The sequence below is a fragment of the Cryptomeria japonica genome, chromosome 8, assembly GCF_030272615.1.
Source record: "Cryptomeria japonica chromosome 8, Sugi_1.0, whole genome shotgun sequence".
NCBI lineage: Eukaryota > Viridiplantae > Streptophyta > Pinopsida > Cupressales > Cupressaceae > Cryptomeria > Cryptomeria japonica.
The window spans coordinates 484,604,147-484,612,654 of NC_081412.1; the positions used below are offsets into that span (position 1 = coordinate 484,604,147).

An 8,508-nucleotide genomic window follows, 5' to 3' on the forward strand; every position below is an offset into this window, starting at 1 on the left:
CAATGGTATGAGGTGCGTTGGATTGTAAGGAGAAATGAGGAAGAAGCTATGAGTGGAATGAGATTTGCATCATAATAAATAACTTTGTAAAGTGAAGTGGGGTCTTTTAAAAAGATCAAAACAAATTTTATAAATAATTTAGCGATAATTGTTAGAGTTGAATTTGTACAAAATTATGAATGTGGAGCTGGAAACAGAATTAACTTTCAGAGAAGCAACATCATTGGCACATAAATGTAACAAAGAAACAAAATATAATAAACGGGTATAGATTATTTGCATTGAAAATCAGACTGTCATGTCCAAAACCATATTGATTATGGCATGTTTAAAATCAGACCATCATCATATTTACTTGCCATGCATAGCAGCATCAAAATCAGAATGTCGTTTGGTTAATGTTTGTTCAATGCTATGAAATTTAGATAGTCTAAAGGGCTAAAAGAAAGTATATTAAGCAAAGCTGCAAAAGTTACAAAAATTTAACAAGTAGAATCTGTTCAAGAGATTTTTCAGGGAGCTGCTCATGTTTTATATTTGCAAAAACTGAACACTGCTATAATCACTATACATGGAAGAGTATTGGTGTGAGGTCTTCAATAGTCACAGTGTGAAGTTGTTGATGTTTTGTAGACTGTGAATTGAAAAACCTGCAATATTAAGGAGTGTTAGGAAAGAATGTAGGTCAGATAAGTTTGTGTACTTAAAATGAAAAGAAAGTGATTTGAAAATAGAATGAAGAGGAGGATGATAGTAATATTAATATTTGCAGAGAGATAAAATACGTTGAAAAATAAACAGTGTTAAATGTTTAAGGCAGTATAATAGAAACTACATACAAAGATATGAACAAAATTGTCTTATGAAACACGAGGAGGCAAAATTGTAGTCTTTCTACTTCACTGATGATCAGATGTGTTTTTCAATAGTGGTGACCTGCATATTTATGATTAACATGCAAGGGTATTATGATTTTGTCAAATTGAAAACAATAAATTTGAAATGTTCTTGTGCAAAACATAAAAGAATTGAAAGCAAAATGCTGAAAATACGATATGATCATGTGCAATGAAACATATGTGTAATGAAAATCAATGTGGTTAAATCATAGCAATAGAAAGGAGTGGTATTGAAAAGCTTACAGTTGTGGTCTCTTTTGTTATCGCAATGATGGATTTGTCCATGGAAAGTGTGAAATCTCCTTGTATTTCAAACTTTCACAGTAGATAGACAACTGTTGACATGTTCTTTTTGTATTTTTCAAATGGTATTTCTGCGAGGCCAGGAAAGTTCTCCTGCAAGAGTATAGTGTGCAAGGTACAATCGACAACTCCTTTCTACAGTTTCAATTGTGCATTGTAAGAAGGGTTTGTATGCAAAACTTGTGGTTGCGATGCAAGTGGTGCAGTGAGCTGTGTTGGTGGTTGAAGCGCGAGCTGAGGAATTTTGCCTATGATATGATATTGAGCACTCTGATTGATGCTCACGAAGACTCCCCTGTGTTGGCTTTCTCAAGTTCTGAAGAGGAGCTGCAGCCTGTGGAGTAAAAGGTGCAACCAAGCAAATTTGTAAGAAGAAAAACATCAATGGCTAATTAATATTCACCAATTTTTTTTGCTTTTTTTAACCGTCGATTGCAAATGAAATATTTTCATTCGAAAATTTGAGAATATTTAGTATTTTAACTTAAAAAGTTTCACAAGGCCAAATAAGAATCCATGACCAGCATAATGGCTATAAGCTGATTTAAGAAAACTGTTTGTGCCTAGCAGAACGCAATCGGACCAGAAATAAAGGAAGAAAACCAAAAATTGTAAGAAAAAATCTTTTAAAATCAATACCCTATTTGGGTGATCTGAAAAGAATTTGAAGAAAATCACTGTACAACAACTAGGCAGAATCATGAATTTGGAACGACTTCCAAATTAGTGTCCATGCTGGTAATTGAGAACTTGAGAGGTTTTAATTTTCTTTTTCTTTTTCCTGTGTTGTTGCCAAGCTCTATGCTGTGAGTTGATGTGTTGATAAGGTTCCATTTTCATGACAAATGTTCGGAATCTATATCTTTCAATAAACAGGAAAATTATTTGTTGTGTTGTTTTTGATAACTAGCTGTTGAGTTTCACGAGGCCAAATAATGACCAGCACAATGGCTTTAAGCTGATTCAAGAAAACTGGTTGTGCCCAGCAGAAAGCAATCAAACCAGAAATAAAGGAAGAAAACCAAAAATTGTAAGAAAAAATCTTTTAAAATCAATACCCTATTTGGGTGATCATACAAGAATCTGAAGAAAATCAGTGTACAACAACTAGGCTGACTCTTGAATTTGGAATGACTTCCAAATTAGTGTCCATGCTGGTAATTGAGAACTTGAGAGGTTTTTATTTTATTTTTATTTTTCCTGTGTTGTTGCCAAGCTCTATGTTGTGAGCTGATGTGTTGATAAGGTTCCATTTTCATGACGAATGTTCTGAATCTGTAACTTTCAATAAACAGGAAAATCATTTGTTGTGTTCTTTTTTATAACTAGTTGTTGCTGTAATTTTCTGAGTATAATTTTCTGAGTATATAGAAGCTGCTAAATTTAGCTGTCCTCCATTGGACACTTTAGAGAGTTATCTGCCTGTTAGGTGCACTAATTATAGATAATTACCTATGGTTGTGAATATCATAGATAAAGAAAATATAGGAAGCACCAAGGGAGTGAGAGCATAACATTGAAAATTATAAACCAAAACTTCATTTTGAAAATGCTGGTGCTACCACACCTTGGCACTTGGATCAAAAACCCACAGGCATTTCTATAGCAAGTTCTTGAGAGCAGCAGGGTCAGGCTGTTCAAGATCCACAGACATTCAGCTAACTTACAGGGTGTGTAGAAACTTCAAAAGTTATCAGCTGAACGTGCTGGATACAACCAGTAAGTAGTTTGCAACAAGCAGATATTCTTTTTAACGCATGTAATTACATAAAGACAGAAAATTTAAAAAGTTCAAGCGTATTTCTGTTGTTAGAATCTTTTCTAGTTGCATTTTCCTAGTGTCTTTAGACTACATTATTTCATTTGTAAATGTTCTACAATTTGACCTGAACGACAATAGATAACTGAGGCAATATGGCATGGCCTGAAAATACTCAATGCATGTGTATGTAAGAAAGCTTGGAATACAAAATAGAATATTTCACATTAGTCTTAAAACCTAAGCCATTTCAAATGATGAAATTACAACGAATAAAATATGACTTGGCAATAGTGTAAAGCAGGGCATATTGGTCTAATTTTGTAAGACCATAATAAACCCTGCAAAATAGACTAAAATTACAGACAAACACTGCATATGAAATGAATACCTGAACATGATATGCCCGATAAAACCAAAATTGGGTGTAATTAAAAACCTAATAAAAACTGATGCTGAAGATATCAATTCGTGACCAAGGGATTTACTCAGAAATACGAATGAATGTAAGAGAATCTTTGTTGTCCTAAAACTTACGCTAAGCGGTTACAGAATTAATGTAGTGAAACTTGTTCTCAGTGCAGAAAATTACAATTCACTTTTTAATTCTTTTAATTACAAAAAATTACAGTTAGAACATGTACTTAATTCTGCTAGACTGTATGTTGTCTTGGACTTGGCATTGGCAAAAGGAGGCAATGATAGTCCCTTTCCACTCAAATGTTTGTGTTTGCTTTTGCCCAAATTGAGCATGCCCTTTATGTGTTTCCCACCATCAAAACTCTGTTGTTCTCCATTTCATTTAACAAATCAAAGTTACATTTTAATCAATGAAATGTGAAGAAAAAAACACTCAAACCATGGCGGGTGACTTACCTCAAGATTCTGGATTATGCTATCAATGACGCCTTTTAGGAAAAATGGGCAAGCTTTGGAGGAAAAATATTACCATACCCTACAAAAAGCAGTTGTTGTGTTTCAAAGCTCCTCGAACAGTCTAGAAGGTCTCCTAGATGAAGCAGTGGACATCACAGGCAGTAAGAGCTGGTGAAATAAATGCATTCGTACCTCAGCAATTAATGAATTCTGTGGAGAATGAGTGCATATAATAAATTTGCCAATACCCATTATATGTCATGATGAATAGTTTTTAATATAATATGTAGCACATTTAAATATTTTAGATTCATTAAACAACTGGGTTGCAATATACCTTTCATAATAAAAATAGCAAATATTAAAATAAAAGTAAAAAATAAACCCCAGCAAAAAATGAAACAGCCAATGACAAATCAAAAAATTAATAATTTTTAAAATAGTTTAATAGAAACAAAAATGAAACTTTGATATAAGATTAAATTCAATCTGCACAGTTATCAAAGCATACTAATGTTGGAGATGAAAACATTAGTTCCCTCCTTAAGGCAGGGACTAATAATAAAGGTATAAGCCTATTTCTTTTCTTACACTCCTAAAATAATAATAATATCATTATTATCGCTTTTACTATGTAGGGAAATGTAAAAATAAAATAAATTTGTTTCTACCTACCCTCTTATTTGATTGGGTGAAATTGAAATTGTTGTTAGGAAATATATTAAATATTCCTTGGAACTATACAAGGTAGGTAGGAAATATTGTTTTAGGATTTTTTTAATTGGTCGAGAGTTTTTGCAGGAAACCTTTTTATTTGGCTTCCTGAAGTTGTTTGGGGGTTACCATCGAGAACTATTTTGGATTTTGGATTCGTGATTTGATTTGGATTGAAGGTTTTGGAGTGGTTTTGGATTCAACATTTCTTCCTCTTCGATATGACTCTTTTAGATTGCGATTTGGAGGTCGGTGGATTGATTGGGGATTAGTTTATTTTGGTTTGATAGGGGGAATGGTTAGTTTTGTAGGAAAAGATTGTTTAGATTCTTCCCTGTGAATTGTTATTGTGGATTTCTTCTATGAAATTCTTCTGAGTATGTTTTCCGGAAATGTTATACTATTAAAATGTAAAAAGGATTCCGTGGATTTGAATTTTATTGTTCCTGTATGTTTTAGGATATTTTCATGGTGGTTTTGAATACCTATTTGTGTAGTGCTCTCTTGTTAACTCCTTGTTGAGATAGGAGTTGTTTCTCTTAGGTTTGAATGTGCCAACCGCATTGTAAGAATTCCTGAAGCTTACAAAGAGTGTCCATGTCATGTTCAGAAAATTTTAAACTTGTTTGGAATGTTTTGGAAATTTTTTGGTTTAGTTCTTTTGGCCTATGCAGAGATTGGGCTTCCTCCTTTGCTCTTTGAAAAAAAATGCAATTTTAGACAAAATGCTTACCCACTGAGTTGCAAACTCTTTCCTGTGAGTTGCATTTGATGCATAAACCATGTGTACACACTTTTTTATGTTCACCCAACCTCCTGGTCATGTCCTTGAGGCCATATTTACCTCCTCACTTGATCTGGGTAGCCATTTCATCATCGGGATCTCTTAAACTTGTGATTTTGCATGTTTGGCTAGAAACGCAACCAAAACTACCCAAAACGCCATCAAACCTACCTAAAGCGCTAGGGAACTCACCAAGAACGCAATTATGTGTCCAAGTAGCATTGGGAAATGTTCTGGAAGCGCTAGCATACCTACTGATAGAGTTGGCATACAGACTGACAGTGCTAACTCCTGGACTGAGAACTCTACCCAATGGACCCAAAAATCTACAGAAATGAACCCATAACGCTATGGAATCAACCAAAAATTCTACTATGCATACCAAGAACTCTACTCTTCATACTGGGAGAGTTGAACTACCCAGGAGAGGCCTAGGGTTTTGAAGGTCCGGCTTGATTGTTTGAGTTTCCCAGAGGCATGTGAGGATTGTGTTGAGAAATTATAGGATGTCCTTTGTGATATTTGATCTTTCATGATGTATTTTTTGCTCTGGTAAGTGGTATTATGCCCTACCGTTGAGGAGTTTTCTTATGTAGAAGTTGCTCTAGCAAGAGGTTGTTGCCTTGTTGTTTTGAGGATTGTTTCTATGGATCTAGTGGGATGTTTTGTACCGCATTATTGAGTATTTGAAGCAGTTTATGATGTGCTTATGTTTCATGTTCTTGTATTGGTACTATGCCTATGAGCAATTGGTGAAGGCCCTATGCTATTGATGGTTCATATGTATGCTCTATGTGCAGTATGTTCTCAGTGATGTTATGTGATCTTGAAGGCCTTCTTGCGAATATTATTTCATGTGTTATGATATCATTTTATGTGTTACCCTATGGATTGGTATATGATTAGGGGGAGTGGGTTTCCTTGTGATGATTGAGGTCGCGTGAGTTAGGTTGCTTGGCACCTAGACCGCTAGGGCACAATGGGAATTTTCCTTTTTGTAATTTAGTGATAACATTTAATAATTGATTGGGTTTGGGTTTCATCTAATAAGATAAATTTTTTGGTTGGGCCATATGAGATGGCAAATCAATCTCCCTTGTACTCACATAGGTTGAGATGTCTCCACATGTCTGTTAATGGATTGTTTTCACCCTTCTTTTGTGAGGGTAGCTTGTATGACTATTAGGAGTATGGATTTCTCTTCTTTATGAGGATAGCATACATGTCTACTATGGGTGCATATTTACCTTCTTTGTGAGGCTAACACGTAGGAGCGTGACTAGTACGGATGGCCATCTTCCCTTCTATATGAGGACATCATGTGATGACACTCCTTTCCTACATGTGACCATGTCCATATGCCATGATTTATTGTGCGCCTCTGGGAGAGTCTATTGTTGATTTCAGCCTTGTGTTGTCATGTGATTATTGTTATGTTGGGTTCATTATGTGCTATGTTGAGTCCCATGGTTTTTAGGTGTCATTCTAAGTCATGAGTGAGTGTTGTAACCCCATGTCATCTCCTAGCATGGGGGGTGGTTCCTATTGGGTTCCACATGGTCGAGTGGTTTGATGCCTTCTCCCATTGGGATGTTCTTATTTGGATGTTGCGTGCATGGACTTGGATTCCTATTATCTCTTCATGTGGATGTAAATTGGAATGTAATCTATGTAATTATGATTATTATCATGTGATATGTAATGCAAAAGGGATGTAATTGTAAAGAAAGCCATGTAACCAATATCTTGGAATAGGAGTAATGAGACTTGTAGGAGATTGATTTCAAAATGAGATATATAGGATAAAATTATTGTAAATGGATATTCATGATGAATGTAATTTATACCTAGCAGGAATTAAATGATTGCAATGATTGTGTATATCATGTGGATGGTAGTGAATATAATAATGATCATGTATGCCTCGATTTGAAGGATGTTGATCCTTAGTGTTAGTTACACTTGGGATATGCAAATGAATGAATAGTCATAGATTTGTATGGATTCAATGATTCCCTATCATGTGGTTGAGTTATGGAGCTGATTTGTATCCACTAAGGTTAATATTGTATCATGATGATTAGCTAAATGTGGATACAAAATATGTGCTCTTGTGATTCGTAATATCCTGTAATATGATGTTGAAAAATTATGACTTTGGAATGTATTAAGATAATGTTATGCCATGTGATCTATATTGTGGAAGTGTTCATTAGGAATGGGTTTGAGTTAGATTATTTATGTGTTAAGAAGGGTTATTACTTGTTGTTATGATTTGTGTATGAGAATGAGATTAGTAATCTCGATGTGATGATAGGTATATTTAAGCATTGATCTAGTTCCACTTATAGAGCTGGATATGTGGTTTCATTGCAAGTTAGATGATTCTTGTAAGGGTACGAATGAGAAGCATTGCTAGTGTCATAAACGATCTTAGAGATTGAAGTAGAATGGAAATTGTAATAGTGTGTTGTTGACATTTCATATGGTATGTGTTAAGAGATGCTACTATGTATGGATTAGATGGAAATGATATAGGTATCTTAGGCAGCATCATGCACCTAGAATAGTTAAGAATTGATTTTATGCTTCATGTACTTGTATATGTTAGTAATTCTATTGTTAAGCATTGTGAATCTTAGATTATGACCTAATACTATCTTATGAAGGCATATGCATTTGAATTCATAATGAATAGAATAGATGTGTAATGATGGGGGATTAGGAATGTTAGAATTGGTGTTCTAAAATGAATTTAGTCTGTAGGATGTTACTCTTAAAAGTAGTGATGTTGAGATACCCTAGGGGAAAGAATGATATGATTTGTTATTCCGCTTGCGTAGTTGTGTTATGATGTTTTATGTGTAGTTGTGTTATGATGTAGTTGTAATGATGCATTCATTAGATGATGTATTTGATATGCATTAGATGGATGTTATAAATGTATGTGTTGTTTAGTATATGAGCTTTAAAAAAATTATCTCTTTTTGTAGTTGGATTAGGTGTATTTCTCTAGGGTATTTTGGCGGGCATTACAGACCTACATGTGAAGTTTTGGAAATGACACATATTTGGCTTGAGTTGCATGTGTAGGGAGGAGAGTCTTGAGGAGTAGTATCAGTACTATTCAATGTGGATTGTGAAGAGACTTTGGTAGCACTGAAAATGATCAT

The 8,508-nt window shown here is 34.4% G+C and overlaps 1 long non-coding RNA gene across 1 annotated transcript; it reads right to left on the bottom strand.

Moving 5' to 3' along the window:
• Nucleotides 1-255: 255 nt before the first annotated feature.
• On the bottom strand, nt 256-4,063 carry LOC131077282 (uncharacterized). The gene is made up of 4 exons (XR_009113572.2): nt 3,838-4,063; nt 1,143-1,536; nt 840-936; nt 256-650 (listed from the first exon to the last, which is right to left on the bottom strand). It is a non-coding gene; the product is annotated as an uncharacterized LOC131077282 (long non-coding RNA).
• Nucleotides 4,064-8,508: the final 4,445 nt, after the last annotated feature.